Raw genomic sequence first — 25,253 nt, forward strand, 5'->3', positions numbered from 1 at the left:
CTTGGTTGTAGGTTTTTCTCCTTCATCACTTTAAGTATGTCTTGCCACTCCCTTCTGGCTTGCAGAGTTTCTGCTGAAAGATCAGCTGTTAACCTTATGGGGATTCCCTTATGTGTTATTTGTTGTTTTTCCCTTGCTGCTTTTAATATGTTTTCTTTATATTTAATTTTTGACAGTTTGATTAATATGTGTCTTGGCGTGTTTCTCCTTGGATTTATCCTGTATGGGACTCTCTGTGCTTCCTGGACTTGATTAACTATTTCCTTTCCCATATTAGGGAAGTTTTAAAGTATAATCTCTTCAAATATTTTCTCAGACCCTTTCTTTTTCTCTTCTTCTGATACCCCTATAATTCGAATGTTGGTGCATTTAATGTTGTCCCAGAGGTCTCTGAGACTGTCCTCAGTTCTTTTCATTCTTTTTTCTTTATTCTGCTCTGCAATACTTATTTCCACTATTTTATCTTCCAGGTCACTTACCCGTTCTTCTGCCTCATTTATTATGCTATTGATCCCGTCTAGAGTATTTTTAATTTCATTTATTGTGTTTTTCATCGTTGCTTGGTTTCTCTTTAGTTCTTCTACGTCCTTCTTAAATGCTTCTTGCATTTTGTCTATTCTATTTCCAAGATTTTAGATCACCTTTACTATCATTATTCTGAATACTTTTTCAGGTAGACTGCCTATTTCCTCTTCATTTGTTAGGTCTGGTGTGTTTTGACCCTGCTCCTTCATCTGCTGTGTGTTTTTCTGTCATCTCATTTTGCTTATCTTACTGTGTTTGGGGTCTCCTTATCACAGGTTGCAGGTTAGTAGTTCCCGTTGTTTTTGGTATCTGTCCCCAGTGGCTAAGGTTGGTTCAGTGGGTTGTGTAGGCTTCCTGGTGGAGGGGACTAGTGCCTGTGTTCTGGTGGAGGATGCTGGATCTTGTCTTTCTGTTGGGCACCTCCACGTGTAGTGGTGTGTTTTGGGGTGTCTGTGGCCTTATTATGGTTTTAGGCAGCCTCTCTGCTAATGAATGGGGCTGTGTTCCTGTCTTGCTAGTTGTTTGGCATAGGGTGTCCAGCACTGTAGCTTGCTGGTCGTTGAGTGAAGCTGGGTCTTGATGTTGAGATGGAGATCTCTGAGAGATTTTTGCCATTTGGTATTATGTGGAGCTGGGAGGTCTCTTGTAAACCAGTGTCCTGAAGTTGGTTCTCCCACCTCAGAGGCACAGCCCTGATGCCTGGCTGGAGCACCAAGAGCTTTTCATCAACACGACTCAGAATAAAAGGGAGAAAAAAATAGAAAGAAAGAAAGAAAGAGGATAAAATAAAACAAAATAAAGCTATTATAATAAAAAATAAGAAAAAAATTATTAAGTAAAAATTTAATATGAAAAATTTTTTAATTTTTTAAAATAAATGTATTATTTTTATAATAAAAAATTAGAAAAAAATTATTAAGAAAAAACATATTAAGAATTTTTTTATTTTTTAAATAAATAAGAAGAAAAAAATTATTAAGAAGAAATTTATTAAGAAAAAAAATTTTAATTCCAAAAAAAACAAAAAGGACAGACCGAACCCTAGGAAAAATGGTGAAAGCAAAGCTATACAGACAAAATCTCACCCAGAAGCATACACATATACACTCCCAAAAAGAGGAAAAGGGGAAAAATTAATATATCCTGCTCCCAAAGTCCACCTCCTGAATTTGGGATGACTCGTTGTCTATTCAGGTATTCAACAGATGCAGGTACATCAAGTTGTTTGTGGAGCTTTAATCCGCTGCTTCTGAGGCTGCTGGGAGAAATTTCCCTTTCTCTTCTTTGTTCGTACAACTCCCGGGGTTCAGCTTTGCATTTGGACCTGCCTCTGCGTGTAGGTCGCCTGAGGGCGTCTGTTCTTCGCTCACACAGGACGGGGTTAAAGGAGCAACTGCTTCGGGGGCTCTGGCTCACTCAGGCTTCGGGGAAGGAAGGGTACGGATGCGGTGCAAGCCTGTGGCGGCAGAGGCCTGCATGAAGTTGCAACAGCCTGATGCGGTCCCTGTGTTCTCCCGGGGAAGTTGTCCATGGATCATGGGAGCCTGGCAGTGGTGGGCTGCACAGGCTCCTGGGAGGGGTGGTGTGGAGAGTGACCTGTGCTCGCACAGAGGCTTCTTGGTGGCGGCAGCAGCAGCCTTAGCGTCTCATGCCCGTCTCTGTGGTCTGCGCTGATAGCCGCGGCTTGCACCCATCTCTGGAGCTTGTTTAGGTGGTGCTCTGAATCCCCCCTCCTTGCACACCGTGAAACAAAGAGGCAAGAAAAAGTCTCTTGCCTCTACGGCAGCTGCAGACTTTTTCCCGGACTCCCTCCTAGCTAGCTGTGGTGCGCTATCCCCTTCAGGCTGTGTGCACGCTGCCAACCCCAGTCCTCTCCCTGCGATCTGACCGAAGCCCGAGCCTCAGCTCCCAGCCCCCGCCCGCCCCGGCGGGTGAGCAGACAAGCCGCTCGAGCTGGTGAGTGCTGCTCGGCACCGATCTTCCATGCGGGAATCTCTCCACATTGCCCTCTGCACCCCTGTGGCTGTGCTCTCCTCCGTGGATCCGAAGCTTCCCCCCTCTGCCACCCGCAGTCTCTGCCTGCGAAGGGGCTGCCTAGTGTGTGGAAACCTTTCCTCCTTCACAGCTCCCTCCCACTGGTGCAGGTCCCATCCCTATTCTTTTGTCTCTGTTATTTCTTTTTTCTTTTCCCCTACCCAAGTACATGGGCAGTTTCTTGCCTTTTGGGAGGTCTGACGTCTTCTGCCAGTGTTCAGTGGGTGTTGTGTATGAGCATTTCCACATGTAGATGTATTTCTAATGTATCTGTGGGAAGGAAGGTGATCTCCACGTCTTACTCTTCTGGCATCTTGCCCTTTACTCTCTCTGAAAGGTTTTTATCATCAATTGGTGTTGAATTTCTTCAAAAGCTTTTTCTGCATCTATTGAGATGATCATATAGTTTTTCTCCTTCAATTTGTTACTATTGTGTATCACATTGATTGACTGCATATATTGAAGAATCCTTTCATTCCTGGGATAAACCCCACTTGATCATGGTGTATGATGCTTTTAATGAGCTGTTGGATTCTGTTTGTTAGTATTTTGTTGAGGATTTTTGCATCTATATTCGTCAGTGATATTGGCCTGTAGTTTTCTTTCTTTGTGACATCTTTGTCTGGTTTTGGTATCACAGTGATGGTGGCCTCGTAGAATGAGTTTGGGAGTGTTCTTCCCTCTGCTATATTCTGGAAAAGTTTGAGGAGGAGAGGTGTTAGCTCTTCTCTAAATGTTTTATAGAATTCACCTGTGAAGTCATCTGGTCCTGGGCTTTTGTTTGTTGGAAGATTTTTAATCACAGTTTCAGTTTCAGTGCTTGTGATTGGTCTGTTCATATTTTCTATTTCTTCCTGGTTCAGTCTCGGCAGTTTGTGCATTTCTAAGAATCTGTCCATTTCTTCCAGGTTGTCCATTTTATTGGCATAGAGTTGCTTGTAGTAATCTCTCATGATCTTTTGTATTTCTGCAGTGTCAGTGGTTACTTCTCCTTTTTCATTTCTAATTCTATTGATTTGAGTCTTCTCCCTTTTTCTCTTGATGAGTCTGGCTAATGGTTTATCAATTTTGTTTATCTTCTCAAAGAACCAGCTTTTAGTTTTATTGATCTTTGCTATCATTTCCTTCATTTCTTTTTCATTTATTTCTGATCTGATCTTTATGATTTCTTTCCTTCTGCTAACTTTGCGGTTTTTTTGTTCTTCTTTCTTGCTGTAGATGTACCCTTAGGTTGTTTGTTTGAGATGTTTCTTGTTTCTTAAGGTAGGCTTGTATGGCTATAAACTTCCCTTTTAAACTGCTATTGCTGCATCCCATATGTTTTGGATCATTGTGTTTTCATTGTCATTTGTTTCTAGGTATTTTTTGATTTCCTCTTTGATATCTTCACTGATCTCTTGGTTATTAAGTAGTGTGTTGTTTAGGCTCCATGTGTTTGTATTTCTTACAGAGTTTTTCCTGTAATTCTTATCTTGTCTCATAGCATTGTGGTTGGAAAAGATACTTGATTCGATTTCAATTTTCTTAAATTTACTTAAGCTTGTTTTATGACCCAAGGTATGATCTATCCTGGAGAATGTTCCATGAGCACTTGAGAGCAATGTGTATTCTGTTGTTTTTGGATGGAATGTGTTATAAATATCAATTAAGTCCATCTTGTTCAATGTATCATTTAAAGCTTGTGTTACCTTATTTATTTGCATTTTGGATGATCTGTCCATTGGTGAAAGTGCGGTGTTAAAGTCCCCTACTATGATTGTGTTACTGCCGATTTCCCCTTTTATGGCTCTTAGTATTTGCCTTATGTGTTGAGGTTCTCCAATGTTGGGTGCATGAATATTTAAAATTGTTTTATCTTCTTATTGGATTGATCCCTTGATCGTTATTTAGTGTCCTTCTTTGCCTCTTGTAATAGTCTTTGTTATAAAGTCTTTTTTTTCTGATATGAGAATTCCTACAGTAGTTTTCTTCTGATTTCCATTTGCATGGAATATCTTTTTCCTTCCCCTCACTTTCACTCTATGTGTCCTTAGGTTTGAAGTGGGTCTCTTGTAGACAGCATATATATGGGTCTTGTTTTTGTATCCATTCAGCCAGTCTATGTCTTTTCGTTAGAGCATTTAATCCATTTACATTTAAGGTAGTTATCGATATGCATGTTCCTATTACCATTTTCTTAATTGTTTTGGGTTTATTATTGTAGGTCTTTTCCTTCTCTTGTGTTTCCTGCTTAGAGAAGTTCCCTCAGCATTTGTTGTAAAGCTGGTTTTGTGGTGCTGAATTCTCTTAGCTTTTGCTTGTCTGTAAAGCTTTTAATTTCTCCGTCAAATCTGAATGATATCCTTGCTGGGTAGAGTAATCTTGGTTGTAGGTTTTTGTCTTTCATCACTTTAAATATGTCCTGGCACTCCCTTCTGGCTTGCAGAGTTTCATTTGAAAGATCAGCTGTTACCCTTATGGGGATTCCTTTATGTGTTACTTGTTGTTTTTCCCTTGCTGCTTTTAATATTTGTTCTTTGTATTTAATTTTTGAGAATTTGATTAATATGTGTTTTGGCATGTTTCTCCTTGGATTTATACTTTATGGGACTCTTTTTTTTTTTTTTTTTAAACATCTTTATTGAAGAATAATTGCCTTACAATGGTGTGTTAGCTTCTGCTTTATAACAAAGTTAATCAGTTATACATATACAATATGTTCCCATATCTCTTCCCTCTTGCATCTCCCTCCCTCCCACCCTCCCCATCCCACCCCTCTAGGTGGTCACAAAGCACCGAGCTGATCTCCCTGTGCTATGCGGCTGCTTCCCACTAGCTATCTATTTTACATTTGGTAGTGTATATATGTCCATGACACTCTCTCACCCTGTCACATCTCACCCCACCCCCTCCCCATATCCTCAAGTCCATTCTCTAGTAGGTCTGTGTCTTTATTCCCGTCTTGCCACTAGGTTCTTCATGGCTTTTTTTTCCCTTAGAATCCGTATATATGTGTTAGCATACTATATTTGTTTTTCTCTTTCTGACTTACTTCACTCTGTATGACAGACTCTAACTCCATCCACCTCATTACAAATACCTCCATTTCATTTCTTTTTATGGCTGAGTAATATTCCATTGTATATATGTGCCACATCTTCTTTATCCATTCATCTGTCGATGGACATTTAGGTTGCTTCCATGTCCTGGCTATTGTAAATAGAGCTGCAATGCACATTTTGGTACATGACTCTTTTTGAACTATGGTTTTCTCAGGGTATATGCCCAGTAGTGGGATTGCTGGATCGTATGGTAGTTATATTTGTAGTTTTTTAAGGAACCTCCATACTGTTCTCCATAGTGGCTGTATCAATTTACATTCCCACCAACAGTGCAAGAGAGTTCCCTTTCCTCCACACCCTCTCCAGCATTTATTGTTTCTAGATTTATTGATGATGGCCATTCTGACCGGTGTGAGATGATATCTCATTGTAGTTTTGATTTGCATTTCTCTAATGATTAATGATGTTGAGCATTCTTTCATGTGTCTGTAGGCCATCTGTATATCTTCCTTGGAGAAATGTCTGTTTAGGTCTTCTGCCTATTTTTGGATTGGGTTGTTCGTTTTTTTTGTTATTGAGCTGCATGAGCTGCTTGTAAATGTTGGAGATAAATCCTTTGTCAGTTGCTTCATTTGCAAATATTTTCTCCCATTCTGAGGGTTGTCTTTTGGTCTTGTTTATGGTTTCCTTTGCTGTGCAAAAGCTTTTAAGTTTCATTAGGTCCCATTTGTTTATTTGTGTTCTTATTTCCATTTCTCTGGGAGCTGGGTCAAAAAGAATCTTGCTGTGATGTATGTCATAGAGTGTTCTGCCTATGTTTTCCTCTAAGAGTTTGATAGTGTCTGGCCTTACACTTAGGTCTTTAATCCATTTTGAGTTTATTTTTGTGCATGGTGTCAGGGAGTGTTCTAATTTCATACTTTTACATGTATCTGTCCAATTTTCCCAGCACCACTTATTGAAGAGGCTGTCTTTTCTCCACTGTATATTCTTGCCTCCTTTATCAAAGATAAGGTGACCATATGTGCGTGGGTTTATCTCTGGGCTTTCTATCCTGTTCCATTGATCAATATTTCTGTTTTTGTGCCAGTACCAAACTGTCTTGATTATTGTAGCTTTGTAATATAGTCTGAAGTCAGGGAGCCTGATTCCCCCAACTCCATTTTTCGTTCTCAAGATTGCTTTGGCTATTTGGGGTCTTTTGTGTTTCCATACAAATTGTGAAATTTTTTGTTCTAGTTCTGTGAAAAATGCCAGTGGTAGTTTGATAGGGATTGCATTGAATCTGTAGATTGCTTTGGGTAGTAGAGTCATTTTCACAATGTTGATTCTTCCAATCCAGGAACATGGTATATCTTTCCATCTATTTGTATCATCTTTAATTTCTTTCATCAGTGTCTTATAATTTTCTGCATACAGGTCTTTTGTCTCCTTAGGTAGGTTTATTCCTTGATATTTTATTCTTTTTGTTGCAATGGTAAACGGGAGTGTTTTCTTAATTTCACTCTCAGATTTTTAGTCATTAGTGTATAGAAATGCAAGAGATTTCTGTGCATTAATTTTGTATCCTGCTACTCTACCAAATTCATTGATTAGATCTAGGAGTTTTCTGGTAGCATCTTTAGGATTCTCTATGTATAGTATCATGTCATCTGCAAACAGTGACAGCTTTACTTCTTCTTTTCCGATTTGGATTCCTTTTATTTCTTTTTCTTCTCTGATTGCTGTGGCTAACACTTCCAAAACTATGTTGAATAATAGTGGTGAGAGTGGGCAACCTTGTCTTGTTCCTGATCTTAGTGGAAATGGTTTCAGTTTTTCACCATTGAGGACAATGTTGGCTGTGGGTTTGTCATATATGGCCTTTATTATGTTGAGGAAAGTTCCCTCTATGCCTACTTTCTGCAGGGCTTTTATCATAAATGGGTGTTGAATTTTGTCGAAAGTTTTCTCTGCATCTATTGAGATGATCATATGGTTTTTCTCCTTCAATTTGTTCATATGGTGTATCACATTGATTGATTTACGTATATTGAAGAATCCTTGCATTCCTGGGAGAAACCCCACTTGATCATGGTGTATAATCCTTTTAATGTGCTGTTGGATTCTGTTTGCGAGTATTTTGTTGAGGATTTTTGCATCTATGTTCATCAGTGATATTGGCCTGTAGTTTTCTTTCTTTGTGACATCTTTGTCTGGTTTTGGTATCAGGGTGATGGTGGCCTCGTAGAATGAGTTTGGGAGTGTTCCTCCCTCTGCAATATTTTGGAAGAGTTTGAGAAGGATAGGTGTTAGCTCTTCTCTAAATGTTTGATAGAATTCACCTGTGAAGCCATCTGGTCCTGGGCTTTTGTTTGTTGGAAGGTTTTTAATCACAGTTTCAATTTCAGTGCTTGTGATTGGTCTGTTCATATTTTCTATTTCTTCCTGGTTCAGTCTCGGCAGTTTGTGCATTTCTAAGAATCTGTCCATTTCTTCCAGGTTGTCCATTTTATTGGCGTAGAGTTGCTTGTAGTAATCTCTCATGATCTTTTGTATTTCTGCAGTGTCAGTGGTTACTTCTCCTTTTTCATTTCTAATTCTATTGATTCGAGTCTTCTCCCTTTTTCTCTTGATGAGTCTGGCTAATGGTTTATCAATTTTGTTTATCTTCTCAAAGAACCAGCTTTTAGTTTTAATGATTTTTGCTATTGTTTCCTTCATTTCTTTTTCATTTATTTCTGACCTGATCTTTATGATTTCTTTCCTTCTGCTAGCTTTCGGGTTTTTTTGTTCTTCTTTCCATAATTGCTTTAGGTGCAAGGTTAGGTTGTTTATTCGAGATGTTTCCTGTTTCTTGAGGTAGGCTTGTATTGCTATAAACTTCCCTCTTAGCACTGCTTTTGCTGCGTGCCATAGGTTTTGGGTCGTCGTATCTCCATTGTCATTTGTTTCTAGGTATTTTTTGATTTCCCCTTTGATTTCTTCAGTGATCACTTCGTTATTAAGTAGTGTATTGTGTAGCCTCCATGTGTTTGTATTTTTTACACATCTTTTCCTGTAATTGATATCTAGTCTCATAGCATTGTGGTCTGAAAAGATACTTGATACGATTTCAATTTTCTTAAATTTACCAAGGCTTGATTTGTGACCCAAGATATGATCTATCCTGGAGAATGTTCCATGCGCACTTTAGAAAAATGTGTATTCTGTTGTTTTTGGGTGGACTGTCCTATAAATATCAATTAAGTCCATCTTATTTAATGTATCATTTAAAGCTTGTGTTTCCTTATTTATTTTCATTTTGGATGATCTGTCCATTGGTGAAAGTGGGTTGTTAAAGTCCCCTACTATGATTGTGTTGCTGTTAATTTCCTCTTTTATGGCTGTGAGTATTTGCCTTATGTATTGAGGTGCTCCTATGTTGGGTGCATAAATATTTACAATTGTTATACCTTCCTCTTGGATCGATCCCTTGATCATTATATAGTGTCCTTCTTTGTCTCTTATAATATTCTTTATTTTAAAGTCTATTTTGTCTGATATGAGAATTGCTACCCCAGCTTTCTTTTGATTTCCATTTGCATGGAATATCTTTTTCCATCCCCTCACTTTCAGTCTGTATGTGTCTCTAGGTCTGAAGTGGGTCTCTTGTAGACAGCATATATACGGGTCTTGTTTTTGTATCCATTCAGCCAGTCTGAGTCTTTTGGTGGGAGCATTTAATCCATTTACATTCAAGGTAATTATCGATATGTATGTTCCTAGTCCCATTTTCTTAAATGTTTTGGGTTTGTTATTGTAGGTCTTTTCCTTCTCTTGTGTTTCTTGCCTAGAGAAGTTCCTTTAGCATTTGTTGTAAAGCTGGTTTGGTGGTGCTGAACTCTCTCAGCTTTTGCTTGTCTGTAAAGATTTTAATTTCTCCATCACGTCTGAATGAGATCCTTGCTGGGTGGAGTAATCTTGGTTGTAGTTTTTTCTCCTTCATCACTTTAACTATATCCTGCCACTTCCTTCTGGCTTGCAGAGTTTCTGCTGAAAGATCAGCTGTTAACCTTATGGGGATTCCCTTGTGTGTTATTTGTTGTTTTTCCCTTGCTGCTTTTAATATGTTTTCTTTATATTTAATTTTTGACAGTTTGATTAATATGTGTCTTGGCGTGTTTCTCCTTGGGTTTATCCTGTATGGGAATCTCTGTGCTTCCTGGACTTGATTAACTATTTCCTTTCCCATATTAGGGAAGTTTTCAACTATAATCTCTTCAAATATTTTCTCAGTCCCTTTCTTTTTCTCTTCTTCTTCTGGGACCCCTATAATTCGAATGTTGGTGCGTTTAATGTTGTCCCAGAGGTCTCTGAGACTGTCCTCAGTTCTTTTCATTCTTTTTTCTTTATCCTGCTCTGCAGTAGTTATTTCCACTATTTTATCTTCCAGGTCACTTATCCTTTCTTCTTCCTCAGTTATTCTGCTATTGATCCCGTCTAGAGTATTTTTAATTTCATTTATTGTGTTTTTCATCATTGCTTTGTTCCTCTTTAGTTCTTCTACGTCCTTGTTAAATGTTTCTTGCATTTTGTCTATTCTATTTCCAAGATTTTGGATCATCCTTACTATCATTATTCTGAATTCTTTTTCAGGTAGACTACCTATTTCCTCTTCATTTGTTAGGTCTGGTGTGTTTTGACCCTGCTCCTTCATCTGCTGTGTGTTTTTCTGTCATCTCATTTTGCTTATCTTACTGTGTTTGGGGTCTCCTTTTCACAGGCTGCAGGTTCGTAGTTCCCGTTGTTTTTGGTATCTGTCCCCAGTGGGTAAGGTTGGTTCAGTGGGTTGTGTAGGCTTCCTGGTGGAGGGGACTATTGCCTGTGTTCTGGTGGATGAGGTTGAATCTTGTCTTTCTGGTGGGCACGTCCACGTCTGGTGGTGTGTTTTGGGGTGTCTGTGACCTTATGATTTTAGGCAGCCTCCCTGCTAATGAATGGGGCTGTGTTCCTGTCTTGCTAGTTGTTTGGCATAGGGTGTCCAGCACTGTAGCTTGCTGGTCGTTGAGTGAAGCTGGGTCTTGATGTTGAGATGGAGATCTCTGAGAGATTTTTGCCGTTTGGTATTACGTGGAGCTGGTAGGTCTCTTGTGGACCGGTGTCCTGAAGTTGGCTCTCCCACCTCAGAGGCACAGCCCTGATGCCTGGCTGGAGCACCAAGAGCCTTTCATCCACACAGCTCAGAATATAAGGGAGAAAAAAATTAGAAAGAAAAAAAGAGAATAAAATAAAATAAAATAAAGCTATTATAATAAAAAATAAGAAAAAAAATTATTAAGAGTAAATGTATTCAGAAAAAATTTGTTTTTAATTTTTAAAGTAGATTTATTAATTTTTTATAGTAAAAAATAAGAAAAAAATTTTTAAGAAAAAAATTTAAGAAAAAAAAAATTAATTTTTTAAAATAAAAAATATGAAAAAACTTATTAAAAATTTTTTTAATTTCTAAAAATAGAAAATATGGAAAAAATTATTAGGAAAACATATATTAGGAAAAAAAAATTTTTTTAAGTAAAAAAAAAAAAAATAGACGGACCTAACCCTAGGACTGATGGTGAAAGCAAAGCTATACAGACAAAATCTCACCCAGAAGCATACACATATACACTCACAAAAAAAGGAAAAGGGGAAATTAATATATCCTGCTCCTAAAGTCCACCTTTTGAATTTGGGATGATTCGTTGTGTATTCAGGTATTCAACAGATGCAGGCACATCAAGTTGTTTGTGGAGCTTTAATCCGCTGCTTCTGAGGCTGCTGGGAGAGATTTCCCTTTCTCTTCTTTGTTCGTACAGCTCCCAGCGTTCAGCTTTGGATTTGGACCCGCCTCTGCATGTATGTCGCCTGAGGGCGTCCGTTCCCCGCCCAGACAGAACGGGGTTAAAGGAGCAGCTTCTTCGGGGGCTCTGGCTCACTCAGGCCGGGGGAGGGAGCAGTACGAAGGAGGCGGGGTGAGCCTGCGGCATCAGAGGCGTCGTGACGTTGCAGCAGCCTGAGGCGTGTCATGTGTTCTCCCGGGGAAGTTGTCCCCAGATCACAGGAGCCTGGCAGTGGCAAGCTGCACCGGCTCCCAGGAGGGGCAGTGTGGAGAGTGACCTGTGTTCACACACAGGCTTCTTGGTGGCGGCAGCAGCAGCCTTAGCGTTTCTACCAGTCTCTGGGGTCCGCGCTGTTAGCCGCGGCTCGCGCCCGCCTCTGGAGTTCGTCTAGGCGGCCCTCTGAATCCCCTCTCCTTGCGCGCCGTGAAACAAAGAGGCAAGAAAAAGTCTCTTGCCTCTTCGTCGGCTGCAGACCTCCTCTCTGGCTCCCTCCCGGCTCCCTGAGGCACGCCAACCCCTTCAGGCTGTGTTCACGCCGCCAACCCCAGTCCTCTCCCTGCGATCCGACTGAAGCCTATGCCTCAGCTCCCAGCCCCGCCTGCCCCAGCGGGTGAGCAGACAAGCCTCTCGGGCTGGTGAGCGCTGCTCGGCGCTGAGCCTCTGTGCGGGAATCTCTCCGTTTTTCCCTCTGCACCCCTGTTGCTGTGGGATCCGTGCTGATAGCCGTGGCTCGCACCCGTCTCTGGATTTCGTTTAGGCAGCGCTCTGAATCCCCTCTCCTTGCGCGCCGCGAAACAAAGAGGCAAGAAAAAGTCTCTTGCCTCTTCGGCAGCTGCAGACTTTTTCCCGGACTCCCTCCCAGCTAGCACCAAAGCCCGAGCCTCAGCTCCCAGCCCCCGCCCGCCCCGGCGGGTGAGCAGACAAGCCTCTCGGGCTGGTGAGTGCTGGTTGGCGCCGAGCCTCTGTGCGGGAGTCTCTCCGCTTTGTCCTCTGCACCCCTGTGGCTGTGCTCTCCTCCGTGGCTCTGAAGCTTCCCCCCTCTGCCACCTGCAGTCTCTGCCCGCAAAGGGGCTTCCTAGTGCCTGGAAACATTTCCTCCTTCACGGCTCCCTCCCACTGGCGCAGGTCCCGTCCCTATTCTTTTGTCTCTGTTATTTCTTTTTTCTTTTACCCTACCCAAGTACGTGGGGATTTTCTTGCCTTTTGGCAGGTCTGACGTCTTCTGCCAGCATTCAGTGGGTGTTCTGTAGGAGCAGTTCCACGTGTAGATGTATTTCTATTGTATCTGTGGGAAGGAAGGTGATCTCCGCGTCTTACTCTTCCGCGATCTTGCCCCTCAGTATGGGACTCTTTTTGCTTCCTGGAATTTCCTCTCCCATATTAGGGAAGTTTTCAACTATCATCTCTTCAAATATTTTCTCAGTCCCTTTCTTTTTCTCTTCTTCTTCTGAGATCCCTATAATATGAATGTTGGAGCATTTAATGTTGTCCCAGAGGTCTCTGAGAATGTTCTCAGTTCTTTTCTTTCTTTTTTCTTTATCCTGCTCTGCAGTAGTTATTTCCACTATTTTATCTTCCAGGTAACTTATCCACTCTTCTGCCTCAGTTTTTCTGCTATTGATCCCTTGTAGAGAATTTTTAATTTCATTTATTGTGTTGTTCATCTCTGTTTGTTTGCTCTTTACCTCTTCTAGGTCCTTGTAAAACGTTTCTTTTATATTCTCCATTCTATTTCCAGGATTTTGGATCATCTTTACTGTCATTATTCTGAATTCTTTTTCAGGTAGGCTGCCTATTTCCTCTTCATTTGTTACATCTGGTGGGTTTTTGCCTTGCTCCTTCATCTGCTGTGTGTTTCTCTGTCTTCACATTTTGCTTAACTTACTATGTATGGGGTCTCCTTTTTGCAGGCTGCAGGTTCGTAGTTTCCATTGTTTTTGGTGTCTGTCCCCAGTGACTAAGTTTGGTTCAATGGGTTGTATAGATTTCCTGGTGGAGGGGACTAGTGCCTGTGTTCTGGTGGATGACACTGGATCTTGTCTTTCTGGTGGGCAATCCCACATCTGATGGTGTGTTTTTAGATGTCTGTGGCCTTATTATGATTTTAGGCAGCCTTTGTGCTAATGGATGGGGTTGTGTTCCTGTCTTGCTAGTTGTTTGGCATAGGGTGTCCTGTACTGTTGCTTGCTGGTCGTTGAGTGGAGCTGGGTCTTGGCACTGAGATGGAGATCTCTGGGAGATTTTCACCATTTGATATTACATGGAGCTGGGAGGTCTCTTGTGGACCAGTGTCCTAAACTTGGCTCTCCCACATCAGTGGCACAGCCCTAATGCCTGGCTGGAGCACCAAGAACCTGTCCTCCACACGGCTCAGAATAAAAGAGAGAAAAGAAAGAAAGAAAGAAAGAAGAAGATAAAATAAAGTAAAATAAAATAAAATAATTAACATAAAATATAAAAAATAATTTTTATGAAAAAAAAATTTTTAAGTAAGTAAAAAAAAAAAAAAAAAAGATACTGACAGAACCCTAGGACAAATGGTGAAAGCAAAGCTATACAGAGAAAATCACACGTAGAAGCATACAGATACATACTCACACAAAGAGAAAAAAGGAAAATATATATATATATCGTTGCTCCCAAAGTCCACCTCCTCAATTTGGGATGATTCGTTGTCTATTCAGGTATTCCACAGATACAGGGTACATCAAGTTGATTGTGGAGATTCAATCCACTGCTCCTGAGGCTGCTGGAAGAAATTTCCCTTTCTCTTCTCTGTTCGCACAGCACCCAGGGTTCAGCTTTGGATTTGGACCCGCCTCTGCGTGTAGGTCACCTGAGGGCATCTGTTCTTCACTCAGACAGGACGGGATTAAAGGAGCAGCTGATTTGGGGGCTTTGGCTCACTCAGGCCGAGGGGAGGGAAGGGTACGATTGTGGGTCAAGCCTGTGGTGAAGTTGCACCAGCCTGAGGCCCACTGTGCATTCTCCCAGGGAAGTTGTCCTTGGATCATGGGACCCTCGCAATGGCGGGCTGCACAGCGTCCCAGGAGGGAAGGTGTGGATAGTGACCTGTGCTTGCACACAGGCTTCTTGGTGTCTGCAGTAGCAGCCTTAGCATCCCATTTCCGTCACTGGTGTCCTCGCTGACAGCCGCGGCTCACACCCGTCTCTGGAGCTCCTTTAAGCGGCATTCTTAATCCCCTCTCCTCATGCATCAGGGAACAAAGAGGCAAGAAAATGTCTCTTGTCTCTTCGGTAGCTCCAGACTTTTTCCCAGACTCCCTCCCAGCTAGCTGTGGCGCACTAGCCCTCTTCAGGCTGTGTTCAAGCTGCCAACCCCAGTCCTCTCCCTGGGATCCTACCTAAGCCCGAGCCTCAGCTCCCAGCCCCCACCCGTCCTGGAGTGTGAGCAGAGGAGCCTCTCGGGCTGCTGAGTGCTGGTTGGCACTAATCCTCTATGCAGGAATCTCTCTGCATTGCCCTATGCACCTCTGATGCTGTGCTCTCCTCCATGGCTCTGAAGCTCCCGTTGTCTGCCAGCAGCAGTCTCCACCTGTGAAGGGGCTTCCTAGTGTGTGGAAACATTTCCTCCTTCACAGCTCCCTTACACTGGTGCAGGTCCCATCCCTATTCTTTGTCTCTGATTTTTCTTCTTTCTTTTACCCTTCTCTGGTAAGTGGGGAGTTTCTTGCCTTTTGGTAGGTCTGAGGTCTTCTGCCAGTGTTCATTAGGTGTTCTGTAGGAGTTGTTCCACATGTAGATGTATTTCTGATGTATTTGTAGGGAGGAAGGTGATCTCTGCATCTTACTCTTCCACCATCTTGAAGCTCCTCCTAGATTGTCAATTTGAGATTTTTCTTGTTTCTTGATGTAGGCTTTTATTGCTGTAAACTTCCCTCTTAGAACTGCTTTTGCTGCATCCCATCAGTTTTGCATGGTCGTGTTTTCATTGTCATTTGTCTCTAGGGTATTTTTTGATTTCCTCTTTGATTTCTTCACTGATCTCTTGGTTATTCAGTAACGTATTGTTTAGCCTCCATGTGTTTGTGTATTTTACGTTTTTTTCCCTGTAATTGATTTCTCATCTCATAGCATTGTGTTTAGAAAAGATGCTTGATATGATTTCAATTTTCTTAAATTTACTGAGGCTTGATTTGTGACCCAAGATGTGATCTATCGTGGAGAATGTTCCGTGTGCAATTAAGAAAGTGTAATCTGCTGTTTTGGGATGGAATGTCCTATAAATATCAATTAAATCTATCTGGCCTTTTGTGTCATTTAGTGTTTCTGTTTTCTTATTAATTTTCTGTTTGGATTATCTGTCCATTGGTGTAAGTGAGGTGTTAAAGTCCCCGACTATTATTGTGTTACTGTCAATTTCCTTTTTTAGAGTTGTTAGCAGTTGCCTTATATATTGAGTTGCTCCTCTGTTGGGTGCATATATATTTATAATTGTTATATCTTCTTCTTGGATTGATCCCTTGATCACTACATAATATCCTTCCCTGTCTCTTGTAACATTCTTTATTTTAAAGTCTATTTTATCTGATATGAGTATTGCTACTCCAGCTTTCTTTTGATTTCCATTTGCATGGAATATCTTCTTCCACCCCCTCACTTTCAGTCTGTATGTGTCCCTAGGTCTGAAGTGGGTCTCTTGTTGACAGCATATATATGGGTCTTGTTTTTGTATCCATTCAGCAAGCCTGTGTCTTTTGGTTGGAGCATTTAATCCATTCACGTTTAAGGGAATTATCAATAAGTATGTTCCTCTTACCATTTTCTTAATTGTTTTGGGGTTTTTTTTTGTAGGTCCTTTTCTTCTCTTGTGTTTCCCACCTAGAGAAGTTCCTTTAGCATTTGTTGTAGAGCTGGTTTGTTGGACCAGAATTCTCTTAGCTTTTGCTTGTCTGAAAAACTTTTGATTTCTCCATCGAGTCTGAATGAGATCCTTGCCGGGTAGAGTATCTTGGTTGTAGGTTCTTCCCTTTCATCACTTTAAATATATCCTGCTCCTCCCTTCTGGCTTGTAGAGGTTCTGCTGAGAAATCAGCTGTTAACCTTATGGGAGTTCCCTCGTATGTTATTTGTCATTTTTCCCTTGCTGCTTTCAATAATTTTTCTTTGTCTTTAATTTTTGCCTATTTGATTACTATGTGTCTCAGCATGTTTCTCCTTGGGTTTATCCTGTATGGAACTCTCTGCGCTTCCTGGACTTGGGTGGCTATTTCCTTTCCCAAGTGAGGGAAATTTTCGAGTATCATCTCTTCAAATATTTTCTCTGGTCCTTTCTCTCTCTCTTCTGCTTCTGGGACCCCTATAATGCACATGTTGTTGCATTTATTGTTTTCCCGGCGGTCTTTTAGACTGTCTTCATTTCTTTTCATTCTTTTTTCTTTATTCTGCTCTGCAGCAGTGAATTCCACCATTCTGTCTTCCAGGTCACTTATCCGTTCTTCTGCCTCCGTTATTCTGCTATTGACTCCTTCTAGTGTATTTTTCATTTCCGTTTTTGTATTGTTCATCTCTGTTTTTTTGTTCTTTTATTCTTCTATATCTTTGTTAAACATTTCTTACATCTTCTCGATCTTTGACTCCATTCTTTTTCCGAGGTCCTGGATCATCTTCCCTATCATTATTCTGAATTGTTTTTCTGGAAGATTGTTTATCTCCATTTAATTTAGTTGTTTTTCTGGGGTTTTATCTTGTTCCTTCATCTGGTACATAGCCCTCTGCCTTTTCATCTTTTCTATCTTTCTGTGAATGTGGTTTTTGTTCCACAGGCTGCAGGATTGTAGTTCTTGCTTCTGCTGTCTGCCCTCTGGTCCCTTGTATGTTAATAGTTGCTTTTCCCTTATTGTTTTAATATTTTTTCTTTGTCTTTAATTTTTGATAGTTTGATTAATATGTGTCTTGGCATGTTTCTCCTTGGATTTATCCTGTAAGGGACTCTCTGCACTTTCTGGACTTGATTGGCCCTTTCCTTCTCCATATTAAGGAAGTTTTCAATTATAATCTCTTCAAATATTTTCTCATTCCTTTTTTTTTTTCTCTTCTTCTTCTGGGACCCCTGTAATTCGAATGGTGGCATATTTAATGTTGTCCCAGAGGTTTCTGAGATTGTCCTCTATTCTTTTCATTCTTCTTTCATTTTTCTAATCTATGGTAGTTATTTCCAATATTTTATCTTCCAGGTCACTTATCCGTTCTTATGCCTCAATTATTCTGCTACTAATGCCTTCTAGAGAATTTTAATTTCATTATTGTGTTGTTCATCATTTTTTGTTTGATCTTTAGTTCTTCTAGGTCCTTGTTAAATGTTTTGAGGATTTTTAATTTCATTTATTATGTTGTTCATCATTGCTTGTTTGCTCTTTAGTTCTTCTGGGTCCTTGTTAAATATTTCTTGTATTTTCTCCATTCTATTCCAAGATTTTGGGTATCTTTAGTCTCATTTCTCTGAATTGTTTTTCAGGTAGACTGGCTATTTCCTCATCATTTGTTTCGTCTAGTGGATTTTTAACTGGCTCCTTCATCTACTGTGTATTTCTCTGTGTTCTCATTTTGCTTAACTTTCTGTGTTTGGGGTCTCTGTTTTGCAGGCTGCAGGTTCATAGTTCCCATTGTTTTTGGTGTCTGCTCTCAGTGGGTAAGATTGGTTCAGTGGATTATGTAGGTTTCCTTGTGGAGGGAACTGGTGCTTGTGTTCCGGTGGATGAAGTTGGACCTTGTCTTTCTGGTGGGCAGGACCACGTCTGGTGGTGTTTTGGGCATGTCTGTGAACTTATTATGAGTTTCGGCAGCCTCTCTCCTAATGGGTGGTTTTGTGTTCCTTTCTTGCTAGTTGTTTGGCATAGGGTATCCAGCATCGTAGCTTGCTGGTCTTTGAGTGGAGCTGGGTCTTTGCATTAAGATAGAGATTTCTGAGAGAGCTTTCACCTCTTGATATTAAATGGGGCTGTGAAGTCTCTGGTGAACCAATGTCCTGAACTCCACTCTCCCACCTAACAGGCTCAGGCCTGACCCCCAGCTGGAGCACCAAGACCTTGTCAGTCACATGGCTCAGAAGGAAAAGAAGGAAAGAAAGAAAGAAAGAAAGAAAGAGAAAAAAGAAAGAAAAGAAATAAATAAAATAAAGTTATTAGAATAGAAAAAATATTGTTAAATATAAAAAAATTAAAAAGTAATAAGAAAAAGAGAGAAAGAAAGAAGACAGCAACCCAACCAAAGACTAATCTATCAAAGATAACAAGTGCTAAACTCTATACTAAAAACAAAACAAAGCAAAAAAAAAAAAAAGAAGTGGACAGTCAGAACCCAAGGACAAATGGCAAAAGCAAAGCTGTACAGACAAAGTCACACAACGAAGTATTCACATACACACTCAAAACAGAGAAAAAGTAAATTATATATATATATAACTATATATATATAACTATATATATATATATATATATTTATATATAAAAGGAAGACAGCTACCAAATCAATAAACATATCTACCAATGATAATAATCTCTAAATACTAAACTACAAAAAAAATAAAGCCAAAAACAAATTAGATGCAGAAAGCAAACCCCAAGTTTACATTTGCTCCCAACGACCACTGCCTCAATTTTGGGATGATTCATTGTTTATTCAGGTATTCCACAGAGGCAGGGTACATCAGATTGATTGTGGAGATTTAATCCTCTGCTCCTGAGGGTGCTAGGAGAAATTTCTCTTTCTCTTCTGTGTTCACACAGCTCCTGGGGTTCAGCTTTGGATTTGGCCCCACCTCTGCATGTAGGTTGTCTGAGGGCAACTCTTCCCCACCCAGACAGTTTAAACGAGCAGCTGAGTAGTGGGCTCTCTCTCACTCAGGCTAGGGGGAGGGAGGGGTACCAGTTGTGCGGCAAGCCTGCAATGGCAGAGGCTGGTGTGACTTTGCAACAGGCTGCAGTGTGCCATGTGTTCTCCCAGGGAAATTGTCCCTGTATCACAGGACCCTGGCAGTGGCGGGCTGCACAGGCTCCCTGGAGGGGAGGTGCGGATAGTGACCTGTGCTTGCACACAGGCTTCTTGGTGTCTGTTGCAGCAGCCTTCGCATTTCATGCCTGTCTCTGGGTCTGCACTGATAACTGCAGCTCGTGCCCCTCTCTGGAGCTTGTTTAGGCAGTGCTCTGAATCCCCTCTACTTATGCACCCTGAAACAATGGTCTCTTGCCTCATAGGCAGATCCAGAGTTTTTCCCAGACTCCCTCCCAGCTAGCTGTGATGCACTAGCCCCCTTCAGGCTGTGTTCACGCAGCCAACCCCAGTCTTATTCCTGGGATCTGACCTCCAAAGACCGAGCCTCAGCTCTCAGCCCCTACCTGCCCCAGTGGGTGAGCAGACAAGCCTCTCAGGCTGGTGAGTGCTGGTTGGCACCAATCCTCTGTGTGGGAATCTCTCCACTTTGCCCTTTGCACAACTGTTGCTGCACTCTCCTCCACCGTTCTGAAGCTTCCCCCTCCACCACCCCTTGTCTCCAGCAGTGAAGGGGCTTCCTAGTGTGTGGAAAGTTTTCCTCCTTCACAGCTCCCTCCACGAGGTACAGGTCCCATCCCTGTTCTTTTGTCTTTGTTTTTCCTTTTTTCTTTTGCCCTACCCAGGTATGTGGGGAGCTTCTTCCCTTTTGGGAAGTGAGGTCTTCTGTCAATGTTCAGTAGGTGTTCTGTAGGAGTTGTTCCACATGTAGATGTAGTTTTGTTGTATTTGTCTGGAGGAAGTTGATCTCCATGTCTTATTCCACTGCCATCTTGAAGGTGCCCCTCCTCATCCTAACTTGAATTTTTGAACCCTGTTTTTAAATCAGTGACCAGCTCCTCCTCTCTCACAATGCATACAAACCACTTCAGGATTAAAGCCAGAGCACTTGCAAATATTTATGCAAAAAAACAATTTTTCAAGGTAGTTATGGTTATACATATTGGGCAGGAGATATCTTAAAATTCCAAATAAAGTACCTAATTTTAGTTATATGGCATGACTTTCCAATCACAGCAGTCACATTTTCATAGAGGTACATCAAGATAAATAGAGCAATAATCATATTTTACAGTCTATAAAATTGAAATCTTTGCTTAAAAAAAGTTTACATGCAATGCATATAGCAGCTTGCAAGTTTATTTATCAAAATATATTTATTCAATATGTGCATTGTAAAGTTCAGGCATCAGTTTTTGGGTATGGGAAAATATTTACAGCCTAGACCCAAATAGGGGTGAGTGCCTATCAGAAACTTTTGTTACAGGTGGTTGTAGTTCATGGAGAAAAATGCTACACTGGGGCCAGTACTTCACAACATTGAGAGGGTGGCAACTTACATCTTCAGGAGCAAAGGTTTTATTGCTTCCTCACAGACAGGTTTTTCTACCCCAACTACAGTCTGGCGGTTAGGATTCACCTTCTTTTACCCTACCTCTCCCTTCTACCACCTTTTAAAAAGATGTGAACATTTCATTTGTATGGAGATGAACATGTTTGATAAAGTGTAAAATTTACCTTCTTCAAGGGTGTGTATATTTCAAAAGCAATCAGAAACTTCAGGCAAAGTCATAGGAATATAAAAGCAAACATTTAAGAATATGGTGAGTAGAGAGTTTGAGATTTTGAAATGGAGTTATGTGGTTACCTTAAAATAATCCAAGTACTCCTGCTTGAGAGCTGGTTCAGGCTAAGGTTGTAGGAGGGCTTTTGGAGGTAGGGATGATCAGTGAACCTGGTTTATGGACATGGAGTGCAGTGTCAAGAGCAATCCATGTGACAGCAGGGAGGGGCGATAATGATATCTGAAGCTAATCAAGAAATCCAGAAGAAAGTTCCATTCAAGAGGTGAGGCAAAAAGGCAGCATCCAGATATGAAGAATGTAGATGGAAATAGGGAGATGTCATATTAGAGCAGGGAGTTTGGAACCCTGAAAAATGAAAGAGACCTCAAGCACAAAGTATGATTATACTTTTTGTCCATTTATGGCTACAAGTGCTCATCTCAGACCCTTCTGGGCTTGGCAGGGAAGGTATTATTAGAGTTGAGAACATCCCAAATACTTCCTTCTGGCATTTTGCCCCTGGGATGAGGGGAACCAGGGTTCCTCACATTCGTTTAAGTATCTGAGGCACATTCTGAAGAGGGAAGTAGGTTCTAGACACATTGCCACTAGATACCCTCACTCCTGCTAGTGTACTTGTAAGACTCAAAAATTGGGGAATTTTTTTTCCATCTCTAAATGGAATAGTAGACTTTCACTGGGACCAATTTTGAAAACTCTTTGGAGTTGGTCTTTTCCCATGGTATCTCTCAGAACAGTGAAAGAGGCTTCAATTCTGACACATGGAGACAGTATTCTAGGTAAGAATCTGGTTTCAGGGACATTACACATGTCTCTAAGGTCCAAACATATCCACTTCAACTTTTATTTTGTTTTTGTTGCTCTTGTGTTACTTTGTTCAGAATACATGTATTAGGACAGAGTGAAATATTGAAACATGATAAAGCCCATGGTAATCAAGCATTAACCCCCCAGATTATGGAATAGTTTGATAGACAAAGGGGGTTCCAACTGTCGAATTTCTGACACCATATTCAGCATTATGTGGATGCCACTGATGGAAAGTACATGAGACAGAAATTCTACCCCAGGTGTTCACCCCAATGTGTTTGTTGTAGCAAACAGTTTAAAATATCCCAGAAAGTTAGCTCAAGAGATTACGTAGAGATACCATGCACGTAGATCAAGACTATCCAATTATCCAATTCAGTGACCAAATAAGTGCCAAATATGGTATTTCCAGCTATTTATAGTGTTCAAGAATGTCTAGAAAGCTGCCTCTCACACTTTATCACCACGGGGATGAATATATAGAAGCAGAGAGTAGAATTGTGGTTACCAGACATAAGGAGGTGGAGCAAAGGGGAGATGTTGGCCAAAAATTACAAAGTTGCAGTTTTATAGGATAAAGAAGTCTAGCAATCTAACGTACAGCACAATGAGTAGAGTTATTAATATTGTATTGAACCCTGGAAATTTTCTAACAGAATAGATTTCAGGTGTTCTCACCACACATACACACACACACAAAATGGTAACTATGAGATGAGATAGATATATTAAGTAGTTTGACTAAGAAATTATTTCACTATGTATATGTTTATTAAATCATGATTTATACCTTAAATACAAACAATTTTGTTAAAACTATAAATGATCAATAACAGCACAGCAAAGAAATGGCATTGAGACAGTGTAAGTAACATTTCTGAAAGGCCCCTCTCCCTGGTGGGGTTTATATGACTTTGGAGGTCTCACCAAGGACTCCAGGTGGGGCTGCCTAAGATCTGGTCACAGTTATGTCAATCAGACTTACAGAGATGGGTCTCAGATTGACAATTACTCACCCAAGGTGTGGACGAATGCAGTCTATGGGGCATGTTGTCTTGGATCTGCTAGCCTGGAGACAGAACCACTTTGAGCAATGCTGTGAAAGGGGATGGGGGGGATGGGAGGGCAGGATGTACAAATTTTTTAAAACTCCAAGATATCAGTCTCTTCAACCTATAGAGGTCTCAGACACCTTCCCCCAATTATTTCCGAAAAGCGTTTTTTGAATCTTGACCATGAAAGATCTAGAACCTTACAAGTTAGCTGTCTCTGACAGAACCTGTAGTTTGAGGACTATCTCCATCCAGGACAAGCTGTTGGGCACAGTGATCTTGCAATGAGCCCCTGGGCTGAATAGGACCAGAAGGCTCAGGGAGCTCAGGGGCAGCTGGGCTTATGTTATTTCTGGCACTCAGGTGTAAAAACAGTTGCATCCATCGAGGATGCCTTTATTTTTAATGGATACCTTACATGTGAGATCAATGTATACTTCACTACACCCACTTATTTTCATTTCACTTAATCTCTACAATCACCAATGAGGTAGAAATTATGAATGCCATTTTTAAATAGGGAAATTGAGGCTCAGAGTTATTAAATATTTTGTCCTTGATTACACAGTCAAACAAAGCACTAATCAGTAAGGAAACACACATCCAATGATACCTCTACGTTAATAGTGACCCCAAATGCAGATGTGATACTTTGCCCACATTTACTTGATAATAAAATGATGATAGTTACAGTCACTGAGTACTTATCATTTGTCAGGCATGTGCTATGGCTATTCTTCTGATTGAAAAAAGTATCTAATTATCTCATTTACCACGAAGTATTAGACATTGAAAATAGCTTAATGAAGTCTGCTCTCAGACCGTTTTCCACTTTTAAAGAGATATATGGGTAGAGAAATGCATAACCTAAAGGAATAAATGGCTGTGGAATTTTAAGCTGTATAATAGGTAGTGTAAGAAAGATTTGGAGGTCAAAGATGCTTCCAGAAGTCACTCTTTCTGCTTCTACCAGATCATTCCATAATCAGTTTTCCAACTTCAATTTTAGTTAAAATAACCCTAAAGGAAATGTAGACCTGAAGAAAAGGTTTGGTAGATGTAAGTTCTTGAAAAAGCTTGGTGTGCATAAAGTCAAGCAATAAACAATCCCAATCTAGTTATCATGTCTAAAATTTCATTATTGGAAATTAATTTCTTGGACTCTTCAATTAATTTTATCTCAAAATCCAAATATTCTGAAAGGTCATATACTTTCAGATATTATCAGTTTCACTGTGCTGTGAATGAGATTATTGTTTATTGGTTCTGAAAGTTAGTTGAAAAGCCTTCTACACTGAGAAGTAGAGACCAAAAGAAAGTAGTCGGTTGATATATTTAAACAGAGCCCTAAGGGGGAAGCTTATAAGACTGGGGGTGGGGGGGCGGGTGGCAGTGGGGAATGCCTGCATAATGCATTCTGGAAGCAATATCACAGGGAGGAGTAACAGAAATGAAGGGAGTTCTGGACCTCGGGTTTAAGTCAGGGGCCTCAGGCAGGGGTAAGGGAGGATGGAAGACAGAGCCCACTGCCATGAAATCTTGGTTTAACTTTAGCTCTGCTGTATCTTTCTGTCTGGACCACTTCCTGAATATTTAAATCTGTTTCTTCAACTCTAAAGTGAGAAAAATAGTAATGGAGGGGAGGGATTATTTTGTGGATGGAATTAGATAAAGTCATTTGAGGAGGGTAAAGTATTGTAAAGATGTTGGCAGGAATTGTTGAATGGTGAAACCAGCAAGAAAGTGGTGAGGCTGAGACTTTGGCAAGGTTTCAGTCTTGATGAGACAAGCAGCATTTTCCTAAAACGGTAACCTGAAAAATCCCATGCTGGACAGTTTGTGGATTAACTTTTCTATGCTGGTGTGAACTCACACAAATCACATATCAGTAGCCTGCAGGAAAACAGTACAGGTCAATGAGAGCATGATGTGCAACCCCTAGAGGCTTTGTAGCATCTCTGGCCTGTGTGCTAGGTGTTCATAAAAAAGAACCTTAATCTTTAGGGTGATTGCACTAAACCCTGGTTTCAAGTGACTGTGTTTGGAATAAATGACTTGGGAACAATGATCTTTACTGAGAAGATTCCTCTTATCCAACAAGACAGATGGTTAATTTGGCTGAATTGGGTGAAGAGTCAGGAAACATAATATAGATATGTCAGGTGCAGCTTTTGAGTAAAGGCCTATAACCACTGGTAAACTCTATTTCCACAGACGAAATGGATGCAGAGTCTTTATGACTGAATTTTCAGCATCTTGTCCACAAAACTGACTCACGACCAACTTTTTTATGAATAAATGATGATCAACATTATTTCATGTTTTTTGAACACTTTTTCATAATTAAAGCCAGCA

At 40.7% G+C, this 25,253-nt stretch overlaps 1 long non-coding RNA gene across 1 annotated transcript in view; it reads left to right on the plus strand.

Moving 5' to 3' along the window:
* The first annotated feature begins 5,155 nt into the window (after nucleotides 1–5,155).
* Nucleotides 5,156–25,253, plus strand: part of LOC309610889 — a 122,040-nt gene continuing 101,942 nt past the window's right edge. Inside the window, exon 1 of the long non-coding RNA XR_014234208.1 lies at nucleotides 5,156–6,320. This is a non-coding gene — a long non-coding RNA (uncharacterized lncRNA). The remainder of the gene's footprint in view (nucleotides 6,321–25,253) is intronic.

This window comes from Balaenoptera borealis (assembly GCF_965194805.1).
Source record: "Balaenoptera borealis genome assembly, chromosome: 14".
Lineage (NCBI taxonomy): Eukaryota > Metazoa > Chordata > Mammalia > Artiodactyla > Balaenopteridae > Balaenoptera > Balaenoptera borealis.